Below are 27,413 nucleotides of genomic sequence, written 5' to 3'. Positions count from 1 at the left end.
AAGGCAAACAGAGCAAAATGGAGGGAGGAGATTGTCAATATAGATCTCCAAGTGAGATCCTCTAGAAAGTAGTCATTATGAAAGAAAAAAAATTCACAGAAAAAAATCACAGAAAAGAAGTATTAAGTAAAACCCATAGCTTTAAGTATCCACACAAACATGCCCATAGTTTAGGCAAAAAACAATAGGAGCTAGAAATCCTTATATAAGGAGGCAAAATTAGCATCACGTGAATTACTGAGATGTGGTGGAATGAAAGGCAGGACTGAGTCATAGCTCAAGTTGAGTAAGTGGAGGGTCATTAAGAAGGTATACTTAAGTGAAGAAATCCAAGAACTAGAGTGGAGAAATAGGACAGCATTTGGGTGAAGGGCAAAGGAGAGAGAAACAAAGGTGATTTTTGTAATTGCAATATATTACAGAATACTTTTCCAAAAAGAGGAAATAAATGAGGAATTTGGTAAACAACTCAGAAGTCTGGCACAAAAGCATGCTGTAGTAATGGTGGGAGATTTGTTACCCAGATGTCTGCTGAAGTATTCTTTCTGCCAAAAACAGAGCCACCAATTATTTCTTGACTTGCTTTAGTGATTTAATAAGAGGAACCAACAAAGGGAAATTCTCCTCAAGATGTGATTCTCAATAGAGAGGAACTAATAGCTGGCATGCAAATGGTTAGAACCCTGGAGGTAATTAATAATCACTCCATCCTAGAGTTTGTGATAGAGAAATAGAGGAAATCTGGTCTAGGTGAATTCTAGCCCTAAAGCATTAGGTTCACCTCCTTTGAAACCCAGATTGTTCAACTTAAGTAGTCTGGCTGGAGGTAGATTCTTTTTTCTAGATAGCTGGAAGGTAGCTGAGTCTCATCAAGGAACTTCACAGCAGGACTTGCTGAAGGCTTTCAGCCCACCTCTTCATCCACGCCCTCATTGATTGTTCACCAATCAGAGTGGATCTCCACCTGTCAGGGGCACCAACTTTTCTAAAGGTATTTAAGCATTGATGGTCTCTATGGTTCACCTTTGGCTACCAAGACCACTAACCATCAATGTATTGATTATTTGCTAGTCTAATTAATAAATTGGTTATTAATTACCCAGAAACTCTGTCTCTCAGACTTTTCGGTCATCTCAAATTGATGCCTACCTTGAGCACACTCAGTACCTCCTTCCCCACCACCCACACTACCAGCATAGAGGCTATACTAGCCAACCCAAGGAACCAACACATGGGCTTACAGCAAAACCCAGTGCCATGCTTCGGTCTCCTCTCCTTCTTCCCGGGGCCATGGGAGATCCTGGCTCTAGGTTATGTAAGTTTCTTGCCATCATGACAGCCAGCCAGTGTGACAGCAGCACTCCAGGCTTCAGGGGTTTGCTGGAGCTTTGATATCCAGTTAGCACCTCAGTGACAGCATTCTGTGCTGTAGAAAATCTGTAGGAGAATGGAGGAATGGGGAAAGGGGGATAAAAGTGTCTGGGCTTGAAACAAAGCTTAATCCCACACTCCACTCTACCTTCTTCCCAAAATAAAGAACAAACCACACGGCACCAGGGAGAAAGCTCTCTAGATTGCTAGCACTGTACCAAAGAACTGACGAACAGAGAGTGGGACAGGACACAGTATTTACTCATCTACACTTATATTAATTTACTACTTCTGGAGGTCATATTAGCAGCATTTACAATTTAAACTTCTACTATTAAGGTTTTCCTTGTTGATTTATCTACCTATATTAAAGTTCTTTGAGTTTCTTTTTTCTGAGATCTTTGGTAATTTCCATCTCATTTTTTCTTTATTGTTTCATAATACTCACTTTGTGAGTCTCTCCCCTTGGATGATAGTTTCCCTGGATGCCAGATCTAACATCCCTTGCTTCGAAATTCATTATTCACTAGCTTGGATCTCTACCCCAATTGATATTGCCCTAGATGAATGCTGGACTTTTCCCCTCAGGCTTAGTGGAATGTTGCATATCACCTTCCTCTTGCCACAGCAAAAATAATGAGCAGAATAGAAAAACTTGAATCTGTGATGGCAAATCTCACCAAAGAAACAAAAGAGAGAACAATAGATTAGGAATGCAAATACACAGAAGTGAAGGACAATCTAGAAAAAGAAAATTAAAAATTTAACATTAAAACAATTAAAAATTGTTATTAAAACAATAACATTAAAAGAAAATGTGCTCACTGCAAATAAAACATACTGCTTTCAAAGATAACCTATGTCTAGACATAACCTAAGGATCATAATTCTCCCAGAAGAACACCCAAGATAAAGAGCATGAACACCACAATGCAGGAAATAGAAGAGAGCTTCTGAACACGGAAAATGAAAGACCGATTGAAAAGAATTCATTGCCTCCAGAAAAAAAGCTCAAGGCTGCAAACTCCAGGACATATGGTGCTTAAATTTTAAAATTCAGTTCAGAAGCAAGAAGTTCAACAAGTATTCAGGAGAAAGACTTCAAATGCAAAGGAAATTCAAATAACACAGGATTTCTGAACCCATCAAAAAATGCAGAAGAGAATGGAATGTGTTCTGAAGAGCAATGGAACTCAAGATGCAGCCTAGCGTGACCAACCCTGCTAATCTGAACATAATCATAAATGAAAAAAACTGGATGTTCAATAATAGAGAAGTGTTTGAAACATTCTTAGAAGGAAAACTATATCTGAAGATGTTGTTTTATTCTCAGACAGCCCAAAAAACCAAAAATGCAAGAGGGGTGAACATATAAAAACATATCAGCCAAAAAACAACAGCAGCAACAGAATGATAACAGAGAGACAAGTAAGAGACGAGACTTCTTTTTAAATGTACAGAAGGACAAAGGAAGGAAGGCAGAAGTCCAGTGGAAGTTACTGTGAAGAGATGGTCCTAAGTCATGGACTGAACCTGGTGAGATCTTATCTATAGTTGAATTGTTGGCTTTTTGTTTTGGGAGAGTATATAGGGGATGGGGAGGAAAAGATAGGAAAAAATAGAAGGGAGTGTGTAACATGCCTAGGTCAAATCAAGCAATGAGGGGAAAATGACTTCTGTAGTGCCTCAGGAAGAGAAGAACTTTTAGAGGGATGGGTGAGGAGGATGGAGGAAGTACTGATAAAATGGGAGAAGGTGAAAGGGCTTGCTTTGGTGGTGGGAGATGGTTTCACTGATGAATGCTCCTAAGGATGAAGCAAGGTGTTTTGTAATGGGAGGTGGAGACCTTGTGCTAGGTGTGGTTTGGGGCATTTGGTACTTTAAGAGAACACTTATACTTCCTTGGGAGGGGGAGAATTGGAATTCCTGGAGTCTACTGGCAGTTGTGGGGGTGGAAGGGCATGGATCCATGGAGGAGATTTTGAGGCAAATGGAAAAAAGAAGGTAATCTAAGGGAAGAGGATAGATCAATGGTGGGCTGCATAATCAGGGATATGATAGGAAGGAGGGGGCCTACCATCGAGTAACGGTCTCTGTCATCTGAAAGAACTGATGTTATCTGGGAGTGAGGTACAATGGAAAAGGGGACCCTGTAGGGCAGGCTCTTGTGGCAGTGGCAGAAATTTCACAGAGGGTAAAGCCGAGAATGAATACCTCAGAAGTTTTGAAAATAGAGACCAGATAATTATAAGGCTCGTGAACCAGAGAAAAAGGTCTAAGAGTAGACAGAGAGGATGGATAATGAAGAGAGTGAGAGAAGTCCTTTCTGGAAAGGAGCACAAAAAAATGAAATTAAAAAAATTAATAATACTAGTTGAAGCAGAGAAGAAAGGGGAATCTACTTGATTTTAAGGAAAAAAAGAGGGGAAGGATTAAATAACCACATAAGATCAGGAAAGAAAAAGAACCTAATAAGCAAAACCCAAAGGAAAGGGGTAAAAAAAAAAAACAGGAGGGGGGTATTAGAGATCGGGGGAATAGACCTACCCAACCAAAAAAGTATGGTAAAGTAACCAAAAAAACATAGGTCTGTGTTTTTAACAGAAGAGGGGGGAAAACATAACTTGAAAAAACCAATATCTGAGACAAATGGAGGAAAATATAAATTAACGTATTACTTTAAATGGAAAGGGATTTAACAATTTGATAAAAAGATTGGCAGATTGGACAAGAAATCAGAACTCTACAATCTATTGCTTACAAGAAACACATTTAGGGGCAGCTAGGTGGCACAGTGGATAGAGAACCAGCCCTGAAGTCAGGAGGACCTCAGTTCAAATGTGGCCTCAGACCAAACACTTGACACTTAGCTGTGTGACCCTGGGCAAATCATTTAACCCCATTGCCTAGCCAAAAAAAACCCCCCAAAAAAACCAATAAAGATATACACAAAAGGATTAAGGAGGACATAAAAAATTTTACCAAGCATCAAATGAATCCAAAAAAAGCAATTGTCAGCATGCCATCTGACAAAACAATGCTAAAACTCAGAATGAGCTGAGGTTGAGTAGGGAGCTAAGGGCAACCAAAAAAAAGCTGTTCTTTTTTTTCTGTATTGGAAGAAAAGGGATCAAAGAAGCAATAGGATATTTGCTTGCGGTAAGTTGTTGTTCAGTTGTTTCAGTCATGTTTGACCCTTCAGGATCCATTGCATTTGGGGTTTTTTTGGCAAAGATACTGGAGTAGTTTGTCATTTCCTTCTCCTGCTCATTTTACAGATGAGGACACTGAAGCATGTAGGGTTAAGTGACTTGCCCAGAGTCACACATCTAGTAAGTACATCTTATGCCAAATTTGAACTCAGTAAGATGAGTCCAGTGCTTTTATCCATTGAGCTACCAAGTTGCCAGAAGCAGTTGTTTCTGTTTCCTCTGTGAAGGAGAATGAAAATTACACTGGAATTGACAGAACAGAAGTATATGAAAAGGACGTTAATACCCAAGATAAGTAAAGAGATAGTGAAGGAAGACTGAGCTGCCCTCAGGTCCTGAAAGGACTAGTAGACACTCTTGCTGAGGTTTTTTTTTTTTAATTTTTGCTGCTGAGTGTTTTTTGAAATAACAGTGGAAAAGGGTGAAATAGACAATACTGAAGAAGAATAAATGTCTTGGTTGTGTGTGTGTGTGTGTGTGTGTGTGTGTGAGGCGGTTGGGGTTAAGTGACTTGCCCAGGGTCACACAGCTAGTAAGTGTCAAGTGTCTGATCTGAGGCTGAATTTAAACTCAGGTCTTTCTTAGTCCAGGGTCGGTGCTTGTAGCTGCCCCAAATGTCTTGATTTTTTAAAAAAGGAAGTGAATGGGGACTGTAAACTATAGGCCAATGAGCTTCACTTTTATTCCTGGAAAAATTCTAGAATTGCTCATTAAAAAGACATTGGCAAACATTTAACTAGAGAAGGAAAGACTTGGGGGGGAAAACCCAGCATGGCTTTACTCTGAATAGGTTATGTCAAACTAACCTTATTTCCTTTTTTGAAAAGACTACTAAACTAAGAAGGGCATTGATAAGCTGGAGAGTACCAAGGATAGTGGAGAGCAGCTGGGATAGCGAAGGGTGTTGAGTGAATAAAGTTTGTTTAAAGGAATGGGGCATGTTGGAGAAGAGAATGACTCAGAAGGAACATGATAGCCTGTCTCTATGTATTTGAAGAGCTGTCACGAGAAAGGGATTTGAATTGTTCTGCTTGGTACTAGAGGGTAGAACCAAGGGTAGTAGGTGGAAGTTCCAAGGAGTTCACTTTTAGGCTTGTTATCAGGCAAAAGTTCCTGACAGTAGAAATGTCTGAAAGTAGAATGGGCTGCCTGGAGACCTGGAAGGTTCCTCCTCTTTAGAGGTCTTCAGATTGAGGCTAGGTAACCCACTTGTTGGATTTGTTCCTTTTTTGAGTTGTTTTGATTAGATGGCCACTGAGTTCATCCTTCCAGCAACCAAATTCCATCATTCTATGAGTCTGGATTTTATCCTAGAATCAAGATGGTACCAGTGAAGCTTTTTGAGTATAAGAGAGTTATATTCATATTCAAATTTGAACATTGGACAGGTTTACAACAAACGTTTTTAATATCAAAATAATTATGCCTAGGAATTGGTGATGAAAGAGGAAATAAAGTAGCTCCTGTTCTCAAGGAGTTTATAGTCTTGGGAATAAGACATATTTATTCAATCAATAAGCATTTATTAATAGCCTACTATGTGTCACATACTTTGAGGATACAGCAACAAAAACAAAGCGGTCTCCCTCCTCAAGCATTTTATGTTCTACCTGTGAAGACAACATGTACACACAACTAGGTAATTTCAGAGTAGAAGTATTAGCATCCAGGGGCGTCAGGAATTGTCTCATATAGAAGGTAGCTTCTGAGCTTAATTTTGAAGGAAAATAGAGATTACAAGATCTACAGGCAAGGAGGTGGTGCTTTCAAATGGGAGAAAGTATGTATAAATGACCTGAAATGGGTGATGGAATCTCATGAGAGACAAACTGTAAGATCAGTTTGACTGGTCCATAGAAAGTTTGAAAGAATATAATATAATAAGGTAAGAAATTTGGGTTGGAGGCAGGTTGAAAAGGGCTTTAAAAACAAGCGGGGGGAATAAAATGTTCCAACTGGTTCTTTTTAAGAATATCACTTTGGCAGGTGGGTAGAAGATGGATTGGAAAGGTGGGGACTTTAAACTTGGCGGCCAGTTTGGAGGCTATTATAGTCTAAATGAAAGGTGTTAAGGTATTGAACTAGGCTGCTGATGGTGGAGAGAAGGGGAGGGATCTAAGTGATGTGGGAGTAAAATTGCCAAAATGTGGCAGATAATTGGGTGCCCTATTTCACTCCATAATTGTCACAGATTTTAACTGACATTGTGCGTGCTCTGAGAATTCTAGGCCCATGGCTCACAATGTGGGAGATAAATGTGTAACTATGCCAATGGTGAATACATTTCTGCTCTGTTTACCTTTTAAGCAGCTTGAGGAACAGAATCATACTGTTGAGGATGGGATCTAGACCCCAGAAAGGAAAAACCCTGGACTTTTCCACTTGGCCAAATCTCTGGTGTTCGCCTGAGGCTATAATCTCATCAACTGGCCTTATGTTGTGGCTATACCCAATCTCCCCTCCATTGTTTTACCCCACTATGGCCCCCCAGCCTTTTCCCACCCTTTATCCTAGCTAGGCTCCATTCTCCCTTGGCCACATGGTCTAGGTCCCAGGAGTTCTGTTCACTCCAGATTACTAGCCACTCCCATCCAGATCCTCCTTAGACCTCTCCTTCAGTCACCCCAAACTATTTGGCCACTCCTAGATCCCTCACACAGTCTTCTTATATATAAAGTCCATCTTGTCTCCATTAAGCTGCTCAGATTTTTGCAATCTAGCCAATACCTCATAGGTGCTCAGATTCTTTTAAGATTCTGGCCAATATGATGGATGTTCTAATAAACCTTGTCTTTGGTCGAAAGAAGGGTTGGGTCGAATTTTTTTAGACAGTACCCATGTGTTGTGACTTTGGGGTACCAGCACCCCTAAACTGCATCAATACTATGTGATGATTATTTGATGAAAACTTATAAACCAATTTTTGGACTAAAAAAAAACATCCAAGGTGTGACAATTATGCAGTGGCGACGATTATGAGGTGAAATGCAGTATGTGAAGGAGAATGAGGTGTCAAGGATGTGAATTTGGGTGCCCTCAACAAGTGGACTAGGTGGGTTTGATGAGGTCTAGAGGTTTAGGGGTGCTGGGACCCATCCTGCCCAAAAGAATTTGACCCAAGCCTTCTTTCAGTCAAAGACAGGATTTATTAAAGAGCCGCCATATTAGCCAGACTCTTAAGGAATCTGAGCATCTATGAGCTATGAGCCGAGCAGTGGCAAGATTATAAGAATCTGAACATGTTAATGGAGACAAGATGGACCTTATATACAGAAAGACTATGAGAGGGATCTAGGAGTGACCAAGTAGTCTATGAGGTAATAGAACTCCAGGGTTGGCCAAGGGAGAATGCAGCCTAGATAGGATTAAGGATTGGAAATGGGGGGGAGGTGCACAGGGAGGTAAGACAATGGAGGGCCAGGCTAGGTTAAGGGTAACTGAGAATTGGGAGATTGGGTGTAGCCACAAAGAAAGGCCAGTTGATGTGGTTATAGCCTCAGGCAAATGCCAGAGATTTGGCCGTGTAGGAAAGTCCAGGATTTTTTCTTTTTGGGGTCTAGCGCCCATGTCATCAGGTTTAGTGGGAAAGATAATGAGTTCTGTTTTGGGCTTGTCAAATTTGAGAAGATAGGTATAGGATATCCAGTTGGAAATATTTCATAGGTAGTTATATGGGACTAGAACTCAGGAGAGACACTCGGGATCTTAGATCTGGAAGTCACCTGTTTAGAGATAATAATTGAACTCGTGGAAACTAGTGTAGTCATCAGGAGAGAGTCATCTCAGTAGAGAGAAAAATAGGAGAGCACAGGACAGAGCCTTGGAGTACAATCTGAGTTAGATGTGAATGATAGTCCAACCAAGGAGCCTGAGAAAAGGAGTGGTCATAGAGCAGCAGCTTGAAAACCTGGAAAGGAGAAACCATCCAGTAGGAAGGGGTTGGTCAGTGTATCAGATCTTACCCAAAGGTCCAGAAGGATGAGGATTGAGATAAGTCATTGTATTTGGCAATTGAGTATTCAAATGACCAAATAAAATAACTATGAATAAAAGCAGAATGTGCTAACTGCAAAGGAAAAATAAATTGTTATGAGAAATTTAAACTGGACCTCATGATGATTTTTCTTTTGGGAGGTAAGAAAGGATGCACATGAAGGAGAATAATTTTGTGGTGATACTGCTCTTTTCGAAATTATTGCCAGTAATTAGTTTAATTGCTTCATACCATACCCCAAACATTAAGAACTTGTACTAGCTTTTCTTCACTTATCCTGGGGAATAAGAAATATCTTTGGATAAAATATAAGTTGATTTTAACTGCCTCAGCATACTTTTTTTCCTAATATAGAAATCATTGCATGTTAAAATATTTCTTTTTAATATGAGAATGGTGCCAGATTAAAAACAGGTTCTGATTCTGTTCAAATCACAATGTTTTTGAGTTCCTTTCAAAATAGTGAAATAACTTTAATCATAGAAAAGAAACTATTAATCATTTTATATACCAGGCCGAAGTTTTGAATGATTATAGACATCAGAAAATAAATGTATGTAGTTAACCCTTCAGATAGAACACAAAAGTCATATGTGGTACTCATGTGGGTTATGTAACAAGTGGAATTTCAGGTTAGGTTGTGAAAATCCTGCCATCTCTTGTCCTTTGTGGAAAATGCATGGGTATTCAAAAAATGTCAAGTAAAGCAGTATGTACTATATGATGCCAGCAGGGTGAGTGCTTGCACAGGGAAACAACTTTTCCAGTCTTTTACAGAGTTACCTACTTTTAGTCTTTATTTTCCATTGAATCTGATTGGTATAGTACATAAAAGCTTTATATTGGTGTTCAAACTCAGACTTCTCTATGCAAAACATCAGCTTCTTAACAAATTTACATCAAATAATTCTTTACATTTTCATTTTTAAGCATTCCTAAGGACCTTGTTTTTTTTTTAATTTAAGGAAGAGATTCAAATACCATCTAGTTTGAAAGATAATTTGCAAGTAAATTAAATTCTTTCTATATGTGTACCAATTTTTAAAAAAGGCTTTTTACGATGACTTGAAGAAGTGGGTTCATCATTCTTGGTCCTCTGTTTCTTCATCTATAAAGGAGAGAGTTAACTAGATGAATATTAAAATGTTCCATCTAGTCCTAAATCCTCTGTTCTAATGCCAGCTATAATTTGCTTCTAACTAGAGAAAACCTTTTTTAAAGTTAAGAACATTTGCAAGAAATGTTTTCTTTTGCTTCCATAAATATGATATTCAGAGCAAAGACAGGCATGCCTGATTGATCTGCGAGCAGTTGGTTAGGTATTTAGATAGTGTATTGGTATAGCATATATAATTTAAAATTTACACAGTTTTCTTTACAATATTCCCACTAGATGTCAAAAATTTAAGAGCATGTTTAGTATATTAGTCCAGTGCTACTAAATTGTATCTCTGAAGAAACTTGTGAACTCCTCAGGGGCAGGAGTCTGACAATATATTGTGTAAACCCATTATATCTAGTAAAGTTATTTTGTGCAAATAACCTATGGCTAAATATTGCTACTGCTAATGCACAGCGTTTTCGTTCCTGTGGAGCCAGGGCATAGAGAGTGTTAAAAAAAAAATAAACTAATATGAGAGGTAATACATTAGCCAGATTTACTTACCAATTTAGATCATTGATTCATATGGAGATATTAAGTGTAAAACAGCTCTTATTCCTCTTTTGACATTAGAGTGTGCGTTGCATATTTGCTTTTCTGTTATTAAGAACGTATTATGATACTTTGAAAATATATGTAAGTATAGTACTTTTAGGAAATATAAGAACACTAGAAAAAAATAGGTGGCTAATAAGTTGTAGTGTATATAGTATGTGTATGTTTCAGATATATCTCCTCTATCAGCAGCTCTTTGTTTTTCCTCACATATAGTTGTGTGTGTAATATATATATATATATATATATAAACCTTTTCTGTTGCTGAAAAGAACATTTGAATGTCATTCTATAAACTTCTTTACCAGAGGAAAGTGGTTTTTCTTCTTTCCTTTTTTATTTTTGTCCTCCCCTGATATCCTACTGAGTTACCATGTCATGGAGTGACAGTGGGCTCTTGGAGTCTATGCCAGTTGAGTGTAAGCTCCAGCAAGGACCTACCAAGAAGAAAAGACTAGGAATGTGGGCAAGCAGTGAACTCTTACCAAAAGACTGAATACTAACTACATGGTGAATTATTTTCAACCGTAGCAGCTCATGAGGGGAGGAGTCTACTAAGGTTTACAGGATTTATGGTTTGTTGTTAGAGGAGTGCATATTCCAATGAAATCACAGATTTTTGAAGTATTGAATATGTTTTTGTCATGTGTCAATTGAATATTAATATTGTCATTGATTTTGTTATTACTTAAAGTTACTGAAATGTGATAAGCAGGGAAAATAATTCATTTCCGTGGAGATACAGGAAGTTCTTGCTTTTTCCTGGTTATGAAAATCTCTAACATTCTTGTGGTTGGGTTTAAATTTTTTTTTTAAGGAAGCTTCTTATTTTTTCATACCTTCATCAGGTACACACAGAACCATAGATTTAAGGCTGGATGGGACCTTAGAGACCATATAATTTAAGCACTGCCCTCTACTCCACCCCAGACACATTTCACGGAGGAGTAATTGAGGCCAAGAGTGATGAAGTAATTTGCTGAGGGTGTCGCAGTCAATAGGTGACAAGTACTGCATTCAGACTTGGACCTTCTTTTCATTGCACCACTCTGGGGCATGCATAAATTGATTATGCTCATAAAAATTTTAGAGAAACACAAGAAAAGGCATGTGGGTTGGTAGGTATTGACATTCTTTTATTCATTTTTTTATATAACTAAAAGGTCTCAGATTTTTTTTCTTCTCCTTTGGCATTCTTCTGTCTTTCAGATAACCTTGAAAAATCAAACCATCAAGATCCTCAAAAGTATTGTATAAAGCATAGTCCTCTGCGTATAGTTAATCTAATCCCACTGCTTTTCCCATCTTTGTGTTTTTAGTGACATTTAAAATTCCTCGTGTAACACTTTGAGGACTCTGGTGTTAGAATCCAAATTTGTTGGCTACATTGTCACTTCTGGCAAAGAGTTATAAAAATCTTTACTGGTCTTTCCCATTTCTCATGAACCTGTTGTCCTTCTAGTTTTTGTTCTTAAGTGCCCTCAAGATGACTTTTTTGAGTCTATTGCTAAGCTTTTTTCTCTACTACTTCTTGTTTTATTACGTGATGCTGCTTGTAATCTTCCACCGTCATCCCCTGAAAGATCTCAGAAGTGAGTTTGCACTCAAACTGGTGTTTTCTTGGCTGTAAACCTTTTTTCTGGGCAAAGATCAAGTTTTTGCTGACTAAGGTGGTTCCTAGGTTCTTTAGGTCTCCTCATTGAAATGATGGATTAAATAATTGGTTCAACATTTAGGAAATGATAATAGTCCTTGCCAATGGCTGGTCTTATATCCATTTCCCATTTTTCTTGATTAAATTATTCGTGATATATATTTGTGATATTATCTGTATAATCTACCAGTCTTTGACCTTGTCAAATGTCATTTCTTTGTTCTCAGTCATGTTTTTCCCTTTATATATATTTTTGCTTCTGCCTGCCTGTATCCCTCTGAGCTTAACTTTTGCTTTTCTCCTTGGTTTAGCACAAAAGTCTTTTCCATAAGAATAAAGACCAAGTATTAAATTTATGGCAATATTTTTATATTCTTCTGATTCCTTTTTGTAAATTATAATATATCCCCTTTATATTTTATATGTAGGTTTATTTCCCAAATGGTATGAAGGAAATTTTTAAAGGTTAAGACCCTACTTCTGCCATGAGTTTTGGGATTTAAAAATAAAGCTATATAGCACAAATAGAATTGTAAAATTGGAACTGAAAGAAAAGTGATTGGTCTTTAACTAAAGGGATGGCATGCCATAGAGCACAAGATTTATTTTGATATTTAGCTTAGAAATTTCTTTTCCAAAATACACTAGATTTGACGGTGGGTATAATGCATTGTACTCTTTTTATAGCACTTTTGGAGAGTTGCCTCTTTGTAGAATCAGATTCTTTATTGCTGTAAACTAATGAAACAGATGTCAGATGGCTAATTGCAGTAGGAAAGAAAAAGCTGCTGACAAAAAGAGTATAGATTAAAAAAAACTTGGCCTTGGTGTTTGAGTAACATGAACTTTTCATTATCTAGTGACTATCTTTGGAGCCTCAATTCTAGTGCTGTCAACATTAATGTAATTTATTCAAAAGTTGTGGTTTCTAACATCAGAGGGTTAAAACACTCAAATCTGAGATTTGAGTGATATGATACACATACACACATGCACACACACACATACACACAGTGCTATCTTTGCGTGAGATAAAATATATCCCATGGAAAGTAGAAGTAGACAAAGCATAATTACTAATTCTGGTTTTCTTTTCTTTCTGTAAAGTTTTCCAGATAATGAAAGCTTACTTTTCTTCCTGTTTGCCATGACTCTTGACTACAGATTGATAACTTGAATAGGGACCATTGGGTTTTTGCCACAAGGCATCAAATTTAGAGGGTTTTGACATACTCATAGTCTTATCTCCTGCATTAAAATAACTGAGCTTGGCACTTAGCTAACAGGGATAATTCATTAAAATAGGAAACTAGCAGATGATGGGTTAAGGATGGGCTTTACCCATTTGCATAACAGCCTCATACTGATATCCTAGTCTTTTTTTTGTTTGTTTGTTTTGTACAAACATATTCTTTTTTTCAGAGAGCCAGTTGTTTCATCTTCAGTCTTTTAGACCCATGCTTAATCATTTTAGTAATCAGTCTTTGAAAGTTGGTTGGTTTAAGGGGCAGCTAGGTGGTACAGTAGACAGAGCTCCAGCCTTGGAGTCAGGAGAACCTGAGTTCAACTCCAGCCCTAGACCCTGGGCAAGTCATTTAACACTGATTGCCCATAAAAAAAAAAGTTGGTTGGTCTGATATCCTAGTCTTATCTTAACCTCAGAAAGCTTTGTTCTTGGCTTCCACTGTCCCTGCTCATCTGTGGACACATTTAGTGTTGCTTAACCAGATGCAAAAATCCCTCATTATACTTTTGCTTACCATGTTAATTAGTAGCAGAAAGAGTGAATGTGAGTGGATCTAAGAACAGCTGGAAGGCTCCAGGAGAGTGAGGTCTGTTATTTGATAGGTAACAGTAGCACAAGTAGAGCTAATTTTTAGTGGTTCATGGGTTTTGAATACATACAGGATAGGGTGGGGAGTAGTAGTGGAACCATAATTTCTCTGCCTATAATATGAGGGGGGTGTGTGTGTGTATGTGTGTGTGTGTATAGATAGATAGATATCTATATCTATCTATCTATACACACACACACACGTATATACATATATATAAGAATCAAGAGGCAGCTAGGAGGCACAGTGGATAGAGCTCTAGAACTGGAATCAAGAAGACCTGCGTTCAAATTCTGACTGACACTTATTAGGTGTGTGACCCTGGGCAAGTCAGTTAATCTGTCTATGCCTTTGTTTCCTTAAGTGTAACCTGGGGACAATAATAGCACCCCTACCCCCCAGGGCCTTTGTGAGGATTAGATGAAATAGCATATGTTAGCTCTTGGAAAACCTATAAGTGCTGTTATGCTTATCACAGATAACATGCAGTCTAAAAGAAAACTCCCCATGCTTCCACATTTCACTACCTATAAAGTAAATAAATGAAAAAAAGCATTTTTAAACACTGTGTGTAAAATTGTATGCTAAGTGTTGGGACATACAAATAGAAAAGCAAAACAGTCCTTGCTTTTAAGGAACTCACATTCCAATGGGAGAAACAACACAGATAGCAGGTTTTAGCTGCAGGTTGTCTTAAATGGCCTCATGTCATGTTCCTTAGGGAGCAAAGAAAATGATAATGCATGTTCCCTAATATTATTTCTACTGATAAAACCACATCCATTTCTGATGTTGAATTATTTGATGCCAAGGAGATTGATGGCAAGAACTTTGTTTTCTGGATTTTTGGTAGCAGTGGCTGCTGAGGAATTAGGCAGCAGAACCTGTAGAAGCAGTTACCAGACCCCATCTCCATCTTTCCTGGATGATAGTTGCCAGGCCTAGACTGTGGAAGGAAGGCTGGTAATCTGGAAGGTGCTGCTATTCATAGGGCTTTTGGGCTCAAGCTCAGAGTCTTGGGCTTCTCTGTGGTGATCTAGGTAGTGCCAGTGGTTTAACCTGTCAGGAACTTAACGCTTCTTTCTGTCCTTTGTGATGCCTTGCTGCTTCAGCTAGGCTGGCTTGCCTACCCTTTAGGTGGCAGTTGATGGCAACGTCTAGCGTCTTCTCCACAAGGCTTGCTTCCTTGGACAATCTTAGTGATGGCTGGTCTTAAAATAGGGCCAGTGATCTATGAGACACAGTTATTCTCAGAATTCTTGGGCTTGCCTAACTGATAATGGCAGTTGACCAGCAGTTAGTGGTGACAGTGGAGAGAATGATGGGTCCATTCTCTATAAAGTTTGCTTTTTAAGGATTTCTTCTGTTTCCTTTTTTGAATGTAAAACAGCACGTCCCTAGTAGAAATCTAATATAAGGTGGCTCCTTTTTAGATAGCTTCAGGTATACTAGGAAGTCAAGTCACTTCCATAAAATCTAAGTACATACATAACCCATTCTCCTAGAATTGGAATTATGAAATGTCTCCTTTCCTAGTATTTTTTTTTAAATTTTTAAGCGGTTGGGGTTAAGTGACTTGTCCAGGGTCACACAACTAGTAAGTGTCAGGAGTTTGGTCTGAGGCTGGATTTGAACTCAGGTCCTCCTGACTCCAGGGCCTGTGCTCTATCCACTACGCCACCTAGCTGCCCCCTTTCTTAGTATTTTCAACCCAGCAGATTGTTTTGAAGCCTATCTTTTCTTGCTATTCTATATGAGAGCTAAACAACTTTGATGAAAATCTGGAGGTACAGCTAATTGATTAAATATGTGTTTGAGCACCCTCAGCATGCTTGTCACCACAGGGAAAATTTTTTTCTTTTCTTTTTCCTTTTTTTTTTTAAAAGGCAATTGAGGTTTAAGTGACTTGCCCAGGGTCAATATTTTTAAATGTTTGATTTCCGTTCCCTAGAAATTCAACATTAGAATTGAATACTATTGACAAATGGGTCATTTTTAGCTTTTAGGGAGGTATATTCATTTTGTAATGTATTTTTTATCAAGGGCTAAGGAAAGTCAGAAGATCTACATAGGGACATGATTTTTTCTCTATTTCATTGAAGCAGGTTTCTGAAGAGATGAAATAATTATAAAGTACTGTTAAATAATTTTTATACATCTTTTTTGCTCACTGTTTCAAATAGTAGGCATTAATTGCCTTATACTTTTAGCTAACTCGTGATTAAAATTAAATATTTCCGTTATTAATGAAAATTACCAATTTTTTTTTCTTTTGTCAGCATAAAACTTATCTGAAAAAAACTACTAAGAAATTTACCATTCTATCTCTTTTGGTGAAGGACAAGTGTTTATTTTGACTATAATTTGAGTTTAGGTCATACCTTTACTGCTCGCCCTATGCAATATTACTTAATCTTAGTGGTTGTTTAATCTTAGTTACTTATTCTTGCTGATAGATAAAAGCAAAAAAATACCTAGAAGCAAAGGAAAAAAATATGTATCTGCTAAAATAGGTCTATCTTTGGAGGTTCCTTTACATCCTTATATGTAGAGAACACTAGTTTAAAAACGAAGTTATTAAAAGTGGTTTTAATAACTAAGAGAAAATCAGTTAACACTTAGTAAGTTATCTATCTTAGCTGTGAATTTAACAAACACATGACTAAAAAAGTGAACATCAAAATGATAATATAACACCAAATAATATTTGAAAAGGCTGTCTAAAATGATGGGAAAATACATAAAGATTTACAATTAAAATATATTTCTTTTTTTCAGATCTCTTTGCATATTGTACTTTTAATATTATTTCCTTATCAGCTTTTCAGAACTAAGAAATAGGAAATAAGGAAAAGCAAAAATTGTAGACAAAGAGGCAAGGAAGATAATTTCATTTGAGATTTTGAAATAGAGAATTCAGAATAAGGAAATAAAGTTTTGTTGTGATGTGCAGCAAAATGAGTTTCACTAGAACTTCTATAAGTTGAGAGTAGAAGAGAAATATCTTGAAATGTAGGAGAATTAGAGTTTTAAAAAAAATAGTTGAGAAAGTAGAGCAAGACTAATAGTTCTCATAGCAGAAAGCCTCAAGTTTCATTCTGAAATAAAGACCTACTCATTCAGAATGAGAGTAGTAGTAATTGTTTTTTAACTCTTACAAGGTAAAAATATACCATTCATGTTAAAACTTGTATAAATGAGACTTGAGGGACATAAATGCAAAGAAGCTGTGGAGTTAATTGAGGAAAAAAATGAATACAATAGATGATCACTTAATTTCTTTCTGCCTATTTTCTTCCCAGTGTCCCTTTAATATTTTCTCTCTGAACAGGTATTTGGAATGGAGGGGTATTGGAGGAAATAAAATTCTGTCTCTCTCTTTTTTTTTTGTGGGAGGCAATTGGGATTAAGTGACTTGCCCAGGGTCACACAGCTAGTAAGTGTCAAGTGTCTTGTCTGAGACTGGATTTGAACTCAGGTCCTCCTGACTCCAGGGCCAGTGCTCTATCCACTGCGCTACCTAGCTGCCCTGTAAAATTCTCTTTTAACATCATGCTGAGCATCCTTCTTTAATCTTTGAGATTATCAACCTAATTAAAATTGATTGGATGGAATCTGAAATTGCTAGTGTTTGTTCTTTAGCAGTTTTTCTGGTGTCTTGAAAAATAATACCAGTACAAGAAACTTTTATTTCATTTGTATCTTGCGATGTCATAACACAAAATTTTGCACGCAATAGGAACCCAGACATGTCAGATAACTAATCCACCTATTGAAGTTTGCTTTTGTTAACCTGGAAAAGCTGGATATGAATTGTACATGCTTATGTGATAGAAGGGTAACAACACCCTTTACTGGTGGTGTAGGCTCTAGGGAGTAGTGTTGGAGCATTTGCTGTCAATGCCAAGACCTCAGGGACCCCTCTTGGCTCAGCAGTCATTCAGGTGCAGGATGAGTGCAGTCTGCCCTATACAGAGAGTAGTCAGACTCTTTAATGTCCCAACCCTGGAGCCCCAAGGAAAATGACTCACATCTGGTATGGGGCCCTCTCTAAGGGGAGGAATAGAAAGGTGCTCAGTGTATAATGTAAATCAGGTATAGAAGTATTTATTTCCTCTATACACAAAAGAAATGCCTGTTACCCCACAAGCACACTGACCGAAAAACTTAAAACAAGCAATAGTACTTATAAGTGGGCAGCTAGGTGGCACAGTGTATAGAGCACTGGGCTTGGAATCAACAAGATTCATCTTCATGAGTTCAAATCTGGCCTCAGACACTAGCTGTGGGACCCTGGACAGGTCATTTAACCATGTTCGCCTTAGTTCCTCATCTGTAAAATGATCTGGAGAAAGAAATGGCAAATTGCTCCAGTATCTGCCAAGAAAAGTCAGATACAACTGAAATGACTCAACAACAAAAACTTAGAAGTACTATTATGTTCTCCCAGAAAGTTGATACTTAAAACATCAAAACATTAAGTAATTCTGGGGACTGCTAAATTAGCATTTCATGTTTCACTTCAGCTCTCCACCATTCAAAGCTTTCTCTCTAGGCCTATGTCTTCTGGCAAGCCAGGCCATAGGTTGAGCTCCTCCTCCTGTTATCAGTTATCTTCTTTATGCAGCAGCTCCTCTTCTGAGAATTCCCTGATCTCACCCTTCCCATTCTTCCTAGATCGAAGTGTTCTCTCCTTCCTCAGATTATCATAGAGCATTTTGTCTGGATTATTTTTTTCCTCATTATACTTTTTTCTCCCTTCATTCCATCTAGCATTTGCATAGTGCTTTTTACTTTTCAGAAGATTTTTATATATATCATCTATATACATATGTTCATATATATATCATCTGTTCGAGATGCAAAAAAGATATTATTTCCAAATACATATGGGGAAATCGAGGTATTGTGACTTTCACCTCAATTTACTGAGTCAGAGTTGGGACGGAAGCCCAGATCTTTGTAATTCTGTCTCACTGTTCTTCTCACCGAGTATGTGAATCTGAATTTAAATACCAAATTAGAAAATGACAGAGTAGAGGTCATTCTCTTTTTTTTTTTGTATCTATACTACTGTTGACAATAATACTTTGTAACTGATTTACTCCATGGTTTCTACATAAGGATAATGAGGTCAAGTTTTTAAGCATAACTCTATACAAAACAATTAACTTTCAGAGAATAAATCAATTCTACAGATACACACTGTATTCAAATATGTTTTGGTTACTGGGAGAATAACTGGTATCCAAACTCTTGCCTAGTTGCTTTCCTAGTAGTCAGAAGAATATATTTGGGACCTGGATTCAGGGTTAGGGGTATAGCCTGTACTTGTAGAATTGATTTCCTCTCTAAAAGTTAACTAATCTATATAAAGGTTAAAACTTACAACCTTGGCTTATTTCTGCGTAGAGAGCACCACAGTTCTTACAGTGACCTAGGTTTGCCATCTTGGAATCATCTTTGACTTTACTTCTCCCTCATTTACTTTATCCATCCAGTTGCCATGTTGTCAATTCTACTGCCACAATATCTCACATCCATTCCCTTTTTCACTCTCATATGACCTCCATCCTAAGCAGTCGTGCAACCATAAGAGTTTTCTCTATGCCAGACACTGTGCTAAACATTAGGGATACAAATGCAAGAAAAGAGAAAGTGTTAGTCTTCAAGGAACTTAAATTTAACAGAAGAAAACAACCCAAGTAAGGGAGATAAGAAGTTGAAGGGTAGAGGGGAAGAAATCCATAGGGGACATGGAGGCAAAGTCTCTCAAAGTCAGAAGCTTAGCCAGGAAAAGAAAGAAGGATGTTTGCCCTCCCACCCCCAACATCCCAAAAATGGAGACCTCAGGAGGAACTCATTGATGGGAGGGACGTTCTGGTGTGAGAAGGCCTTGGACAATGAAGAAAATTATAGAGTGAGATAGTAACTGAGGCACCTTGAAAGAGAAATCTGGAGAGTTAGAAGCAGAGCTGGAAGAGTTCAGGCCTTTATCACTTTATTGTTTCTCACTGATACTATTGCAGTGGCCTTCCTGGTCTCCCTTTTTCTAATCTCTTTCTTCTCCAAGGCATTCTTCACATAGTTGTCATATTGATATGTCTACTCTCCTACTCAAATATTCAGTAGCTCCCTGTTACTGCTAGGATAGAATACAAGTTACTTAGCCTGGTTTTAAAATTCTTCATAATTAGATTCCTACCTGCAATTCTGGATTAATATTATTCTCCTTCATACACTTTATACACTAGCCAGACTCTCTTACTAGCTGTTCACTAAACTCATTCTTCTTCCATCTTCATGTCTGTTTCGTGTGCCTGGAATGCTTTCCTTCCCTGCCTCTGCCTTTTATTGGCCTCAGCTTTCTTCATAGCTGTCTTGGGTGATCCCTCCTGTCCTAAGGCTTGGAAGGTACCTATGCATTTCCTGCCTCCCAAGTGTTAATGCTTGCTCCTTCCTCAAATTAAGTTATATTTATCCATGTACACCTTATATCTTCCCTAAGAGAATGTAAGATCATTGGAGATAGGAATGATTTTGTTTTTATTCTTGTTATTGCATTTAATAGTTGTTGAATTAAATTGAAGGTTGTCATTATTTCCAGTTATTAGAAAGATTACTCTTAAGTTATTCCTTACAAATGGTGATAAATTACCTCACTTGGCATCTGTTTCACTACTCCTGTTTCTCTTACCAGTCCATCTTCCTCCTTTTGTCCCTAGAACACTTTACATCTGTCCTCTCCTCTCTTATAGTTTATTTTGTATTAGACTCATTTGTGTACATGACATCATTCTTCATGGTAGATTGTAAGCTCCTTGTGGGTAGGACTTGTATTTCTTTTTCATCTTTGTATTCACAGTACCTAGTGGAGTATCATATTAATGTTGTAGATATGGTCAAATATTTTGTACATATTAGACATGTGTTATAGGGAAAGGACTTTTATCCTCTTGTTTACTTAGACATGCACACACACAAACACACACAGAGTAATCACCAGTGGTAGTATCAACTTTTAAAATGCTTAGTTTCTTCAGTTTTGTTAAATTTTTAATTAGCAAAATTTGATTTTTTCTTCCATCTCACAATTTGAAAAGAAAAACAAATCACTTATTACAAATATGGCTAGCCAAGCAAAACAAATTCCTGCATTGACTATGTCCAAAAAGTGTTATCAATTTTGAAACTTTCCCAAAGTCTAAAATAAAGTGGAAGATCTTTTAAGGGTAAGCATTTTACTTTGTGTGTTACCGTGGAGTTTGCTTTCCTGTGTTTTTCCCCCTCCATTCATGAATGCCAGCCAGATTGGGAATCCATATGGTATGACAAAGAAAATCAAATCATTTTGACAGCACCAGGTATTATCTTTCCATCAGCCTGAATTTGGCAGTATTCAGCATTAAATATGATGTACTATTTTGCCTGTTATTTGGCAGAAATATATATATTTCTGTCAAACTTAAAAGATAGTAAATATGTTTCTTCATCTGAATCAGCTTTTTAAAGAGGTAGACAGTCCTCCTCTTAGAAGTACCATGGTTAGGAGCACTATTTTTCTTAGGGTAGGTACTTTTTGTACACTTATATTAGATATTCCTAGCTGTCATTCTCACAAAGGTATGTGAGCCATTGGACAACACTTTTTTCCACTCACTTCCATCCATCTCCATTTTCTCATCATCATTTGTTTTCCTGTTATCTTTTTTTTTAGTTGACATTCTGTAGAAGTAAAAGAAAATGGATGAGTGTTTTAATATTGCTTCAGTCATTTTTTATCGTGTCTGACTCTATGTGACTACATTTGGTATTTTCTTGGCAAAGATACCGGAGTTGTTTGCTGTTTCCTTCTCCAGCTCATTTACAAATGAAGAAGACTGAGACAAATAGGGTTAAGTGACTTGTCCAGGGTCACATAGCTAGTAAGTGTCTGAGGCCAGATTTGAACTCAGGAAGATGTTTCCTGACTCCAGACCCAGCACTCTATCCACTGTGTCACCTAGCTGCCTTTTTAATGTATTGTCCTGATCTAAATAATCATGGATCTTTCTTTCCTTCTTTTTTCTTTCTTTCTTTTCTTTCCTTTTTTTTTGCAATAACTATTTTAATGAAGAAGATCTAGCCTATATATAAATGGTCAATACTTAGCTTACTGTCTTGAAGAAAGGTGACTGAAAAATCACTTTGGATGATTGAAATTAGTAAGTAAGTGAGGGTAACCTTGACAGTAACTTTTTGTGTTTTCTGTATTTTATACAAGAGTTCTGTAATATATTTACTCCTCAAAAAGGATTAGAAGAATCTTCCCTGTAGGAATTCCTTGAAAACAGTTGGGAACACCTCAGAAATTAAATGGCAGTTCTCAGAACAAAAATACTTTCTTTTGGTGCCACTTGGATAAGTGCTCGGTCAAGAAGGAAAGAAAGAATGAACTATAAGTGAGCAGTGGCTGTCTCAGTACCACAAGATTTGAGAACCTGCTTCATAATCTATATTTGACTATATCCTACTTTCACTTTTTCCCTTATAATCGTAAGTGGAGAACAAGAATGGATGATACTTATGTCCAAAAAGAAGTCTCAGTACTTCTACTAAGGGAATAGCTGTTGCTCCCAACTTTGGTTATTTGTTTTTTTCTTTCAAAAAAAAATTATAGATGTTCTGTAGGTAGAGTCAGCACCATTTCTATTAGACTATTTCAATCAAGCTAATTCAAAATATTTACTGTAGTATGCTGTACTATACTACATATTATACTAATTTAAGGCATAAAGCTCTCTTAACAAAAATGAGATGGTTTCTTCTTTACCAGGAATAAATCAAGGGTCTGAACATTTGAGATACTAGTTCAGTTTCGGTTTATATCTTCACATTGATAGGCACCATGAGATCACAAATAAATTGCTGGAATAAAAAGAATCTGCCAGAAGGCTTTGGTCCTGCTTCTCTACTAAAAGATAATTGGTGAATAGTTTGAAATGAGCCGTGGAGCATAATGAGTGACAGACTTGAAAAAGATCTTATCAGAGCAGAGCATTGGAGCTGAATTCAGTAAGATTAAATTTAGCAGGGATAGCCTTAGGGTTCAAAGAACCCTCAAGTATAGGATAAGGGAACCAAGTTAAACATTTTGGTTGGGGGAGGGGGACTGTGTCTTTTAGTGGACTCAGAAGATCAATATGAGTCAACAGAGTGATGTGCAGCCAAAAAAAAGCTTCCAAAAATAAGGAAAAGATAGTGACTTTGTACTTTGTTCTAATCAGATGATATAAAGAATATTGTGTTACATTATTGGCACCACAGTTTAAGAAGGACAGTGATAAGCCATATAATGCCCAAAGAAGAGCAACGAGAGGGTGAAGGTCCTGGGGTTTATGTCATATGGAGATCTGCCTCAAAGAACGGCACATATTTAGCACAGAGAAGAGAACTCAGATTGAATGTTTAGCTGGAGAACAGAAGGCGTAATTGCTGCCTTCAAGTAAATGAAGGGCTGTTGTGTGGAGGAGGGAATGGACTTGTTCTGTGTGGTTTCAGAAGATAGAATCAGGAACACTGGGTGGACATCACAGAGATGAATTGAGGCTTGATGTCGGGAAAAAACTATTAGAATTGTCCAAAAGGGGAATAAACTGTCTCAGGGTTTGGTAAGTTATACTTTATTAGAGGTGTTTAAATAAAGGCTGAATGGACCAATGATTAGGATACAGGGGAGAGTATGTTATAGTTGTTGTTCAATTGTATCTGACTCTTCTGGGAGTGATTTGCCATTTCCTTCTCCAGTAGATTAAGCAAACAGAGGTTAAGTGACTTGCCCAGGGTCACACAGCTAGTAAGTGTCTGAGGCTGGATTTGAGCTCAGGTCTTTCTGACCCCAGGCCCAGTGCTCTATTCACTAAGCCACCCTGTTATAGTAGGGATTCTTCCCTATTAATAGTAGGGATTCTAATCAGATATAGGCTAGATTAGATGACCATTGAGATTTCTTCCAGCTCTAAATTCTGTGATCCTCTGTTGTGTTTTAAAATACAAATTTAAATTTCAATACAAAATGAATTAAATTTGCCTGGTTTGTAGGAGGCAGGAAAACATAAAACAGTGAAATTCAAATCTATTTCTGTTCTAAGGAAGGCAGGGCAACTGAGCTGTAGGAACATGAGCAAACTTTCATTAGCATTGAGCTTCTTTACTAAGCTATGACTTCCTTTTGTCTGCAGGGAAAAGCACGAGTTCTGGACTAGCATTAGTTAAGCTGGTTCATTCTACTGCTCTTGCAGAGCTGATTCTTTTGGAAGTTAAGAAAAAGAGCCAAGTGAGACCTTTTGGTTCCAGAGCACTATTGCTTTAAGATTGTGTTGTTCTGAGGTAGTTTTTCTAGTGTATTCCCCTGTGCTGTTTGTGTTCCTAGAATAATTTTGTGTGCCTCGGCTACCACAGTGGCAGCTAGGCACACACTAGATAGAGTGCCTCACATAGAGTCAGGAAGACTTAAGTTCAAACCCAGCCTCAGGCACTTAACTAGCTGTGTGACTCTGGGCAAATCACTTAACCCTGTTTGCCTCAATTTCCTCATCTGTAAAATGAGCTGGAGAAGGAAATGGCCAACCACTCCAGTATCTTTGACAAGAAAACCCCAAATGAAGAGTCAGAAATAACTGAAAGGAACTCAACAACAACAGCATCAAAAGACTACTTCAAAGTATTTGAAATCTGGGGCACAGAGAACACCAAAGCAGTTGATGGTGTGATACATCTGTATCACAAGATCAATGACCTCTGTCTTCTTGACATTACCTACTGATGATCCATTGTCCATTCTCTTATGTGTGCTTATATCAGATCAAAAGATCCTGCCAAATCTGTTTTATTTTTATTTTTGTTATGAGCTAGTGAAAAATGAATAGTGAGTAAATCCTAAAGTTCTTTTCCATGGTTAACTTCATTTTGTTACTACTAATGTAAATTTATCTAATCTATCAGTATGTCTTTGCCACAGTGGATGACAGTACTGATATTTCAACTTTATGATTAGATTAAAATAGGTTTATGTTCATTGTTCCACGAATACTTGAGAAGTCGCTACTTTTAAAAGAGCAAGAAAATTAATGGCACTTTTTTATTGAGTAATGTGTAATCCAGTCATGCAAGTTAGTACTTATCCTCATTGCAGATATATCTAAAAATGGTCCTGGGCTAGTAAGTGAGGGCTGGGTAGGTCAGCAGGTAGGAAGAACAGAAGTTCTTATTTCTGTTATGTCTATATAAAGCAACTTCTTTAGGCTTTGAAGTATTGAAAATAACAATCTTAAGCACTTTTTATCTTCCGTATGCCACAGAATTCTGGTATTATCTAGGACTGAAATATATCATCCAACCCCAAGGTTTTGTAACAAAGAAAAATAATAGTAATCATGGAGATTTTAAAACTGGAAGAGAAGATTCTCTGGTTACCCCATGATTTAGTACTTCTGTTTCTCCGTATTTGTTCAACAATGCTCCTAACCCAGGTCTTAACTCTTTACTAGGAGATCTGATGATTGCTATAATGCAACAGGAATCTAGTCTGCTTTCTATGTGCTGTAGAAATATAAATCTCACTCTTTTTTAAATTAAAGAGTTTTTCCCAATCAAAAATCTGCCTTCTCTTTGAGAGAAATGACTATTTCTCTTATATTAATAACAATTATTAATTGAGATTAAAATTTTTTTCTCAATTTTCTCATTCAGAAATAAACAACCAGTCTTTGAAGGAAATTACTGACCTTGCCTAAAAATTTGCCCCACCCAACTAGAAAAACCTTACAAAGAGAATCTAATCTAGGTGAATTTTGGCCCTTTGTGTCCAGCTTAGGCTTGGGGGGTGAGGTGGGGTATAGATCTTTTTGTCTAGTTGCCAGAGTTGGGGGTTGTTTGAAGTAAGAGTGACATAATAAAAGTCATGTCCCTTCCCCCAGCCCCTCAGTCCTGCATTGACTATATTCCCCCCAAAAGAGTCTCAGTCTGTACTCTGAGCCCATCACCTCTCTCTCAGGTAAGAAATATATTTCAATACAAGACCACTGAAGTGATGGTTGGTTATTACATTGATCAGAGTTCCTAAATATTTCGAAGTTGTTTGTCTTTAAATATTATTGCTGTTGTATAAATTGTTCTCCTGGTTCTGCTCACTTTAGTATGTATCCATTCATACAAATCTTCCCTAGGTTCTCTGAAATAACAACAATGCTAATATTTATAAAGCACCTACTATGTGCCAGGTGTTGTGGTAAGCACTTTACAAACATCTCGTTTGATCCTTAGAACAACCTTTTGAGATAGGTGCTATTGTTATTTACTTTTTATTGATGAGGAAACTGAAGCAAATAGAGGTTAAGTGACTTGCCCAGGGTAACACAGTAAATATTCTGAGGCTGGGTTTGAATACAAGTCTTCCTGACTCCAGGTGTTGAGGTTTAGGGGCTTAGGGGTGCTGGGACCCCAAAATCACAATATGTGGATCTTGCCCAAAAGAATTTGACCCAAACCTTTAAGCCAAAGACAAGGTTTATTAGAACATCCATCATGTTGGGCAGACTTAAGAAGTCTGTTAGTGAGCTATTGGCTAGATTATAAGAATCTGAACATGTTAATGGAGACAAGATGGACCTTATGTACAGAAAGATTATGAGAAGGATCTAGGAGTGGCCAAGTAGCCTATGAGGTAATAGAACTCCAGGGGTGGCCAAGGGAGAATGCAGCCTAGATAGGATTAAGGGTGAGAAGTGGCCCGATGAGATAGAGAGGTCTAGACTAGGTTAAGGGTAACAGAGAATTGGGAAATTGGGTGTAGCCACAAAGAAAGGCTAGTTGATGGGATTATAGCCTCAGGCAAACACCAAAGATTTGGCCATGTGGGAAAGTCCAGGGTTTTTCCTTTTTGGGGTCTAGCTGCCATCCTCATCACAGGCACAGAGCTCTAGTATTCTATCACATATAACACCACTATATGTGTGTGTGTGTGTGTATGTGTGTGTATATATATATATAGATATATATAGATAGATATATATATCTATCTATATATATATGAGTTATATCACTATAACTTGTTTAGCCATTCCCCAGTTGATGGGTACCACCTCAGTTTACAGTTCTTTCCCATTTGCCACTCATCCAGCAAACTTTTGGGGCTACTATAAATATTTTTGTACATCTTTAGTTAGAATGTTTTTGCTTAGAACTAATTCCTCCTTTAGTTTATCCTCCCTCTTATTTACCCATCCTGTCTCCCCTTTCCCTCCTATTTCTCTGTTGAGTGGAATTTATTTCTGTACCCATCTGTGTGTGTATAATATTCCTCCTTCCTTTCACCAATTCAGAGGAAAGTGAGGTTTAAGTGTCACCTACTCCCCCAATTCACTTCCTCCTTGTTTGTATAGGATTCTACTTGTGCATCCTAATTATATTAGATATTTTTTGCTAACCTTCTTGTCCCTTTTCCTCTAATATATTCCTCTTCCTTTCCTTTTCCATTGTTCTTTTAAGATCATCAAGGTATAATAACCCCCTCCTCCCATGCTCTGTCTAAATGGACTACCTTGAAGACCCCTTATTATGATTATAAGTTTCAGAGGGGACATATATCATC

The 27,413-nt window shown here is 37.5% G+C and overlaps 1 protein-coding gene across 3 annotated transcripts in view; it reads left to right on the top strand.

Moving 5' to 3' along the window:
• The window catches only part of ARL6IP6 (ARF like GTPase 6 interacting protein 6), a 106,776-nt gene that overhangs the window by 19,816 nt on the left and 59,547 nt on the right, over positions 1-27,413 (top strand). Inside the window, exon 4 of one of the 3 annotated variants that reach the window (XR_013483051.1) lies at positions 2,705-2,907. The exons of the other annotated variants lie outside the window; for them this stretch is intronic. The gene's annotated coding sequence lies outside the window, so the exon portion shown is untranslated. The remainder of the gene's footprint in view (positions 1-2,704; positions 2,908-27,413) is intronic. 3 annotated transcript variants of the gene reach the window in all.

Source organism: Phascolarctos cinereus, unplaced genomic scaffold (genome assembly GCF_003287225.1).
Source record: "Phascolarctos cinereus isolate Bilbo 61053 unplaced genomic scaffold, phaCin_HiC Scaffold_726;HRSCAF=1367, whole genome shotgun sequence".
NCBI lineage: Eukaryota > Metazoa > Chordata > Mammalia > Diprotodontia > Phascolarctidae > Phascolarctos > Phascolarctos cinereus.
This window is presented reverse-complemented; position numbering and strand designations above follow the sequence as displayed.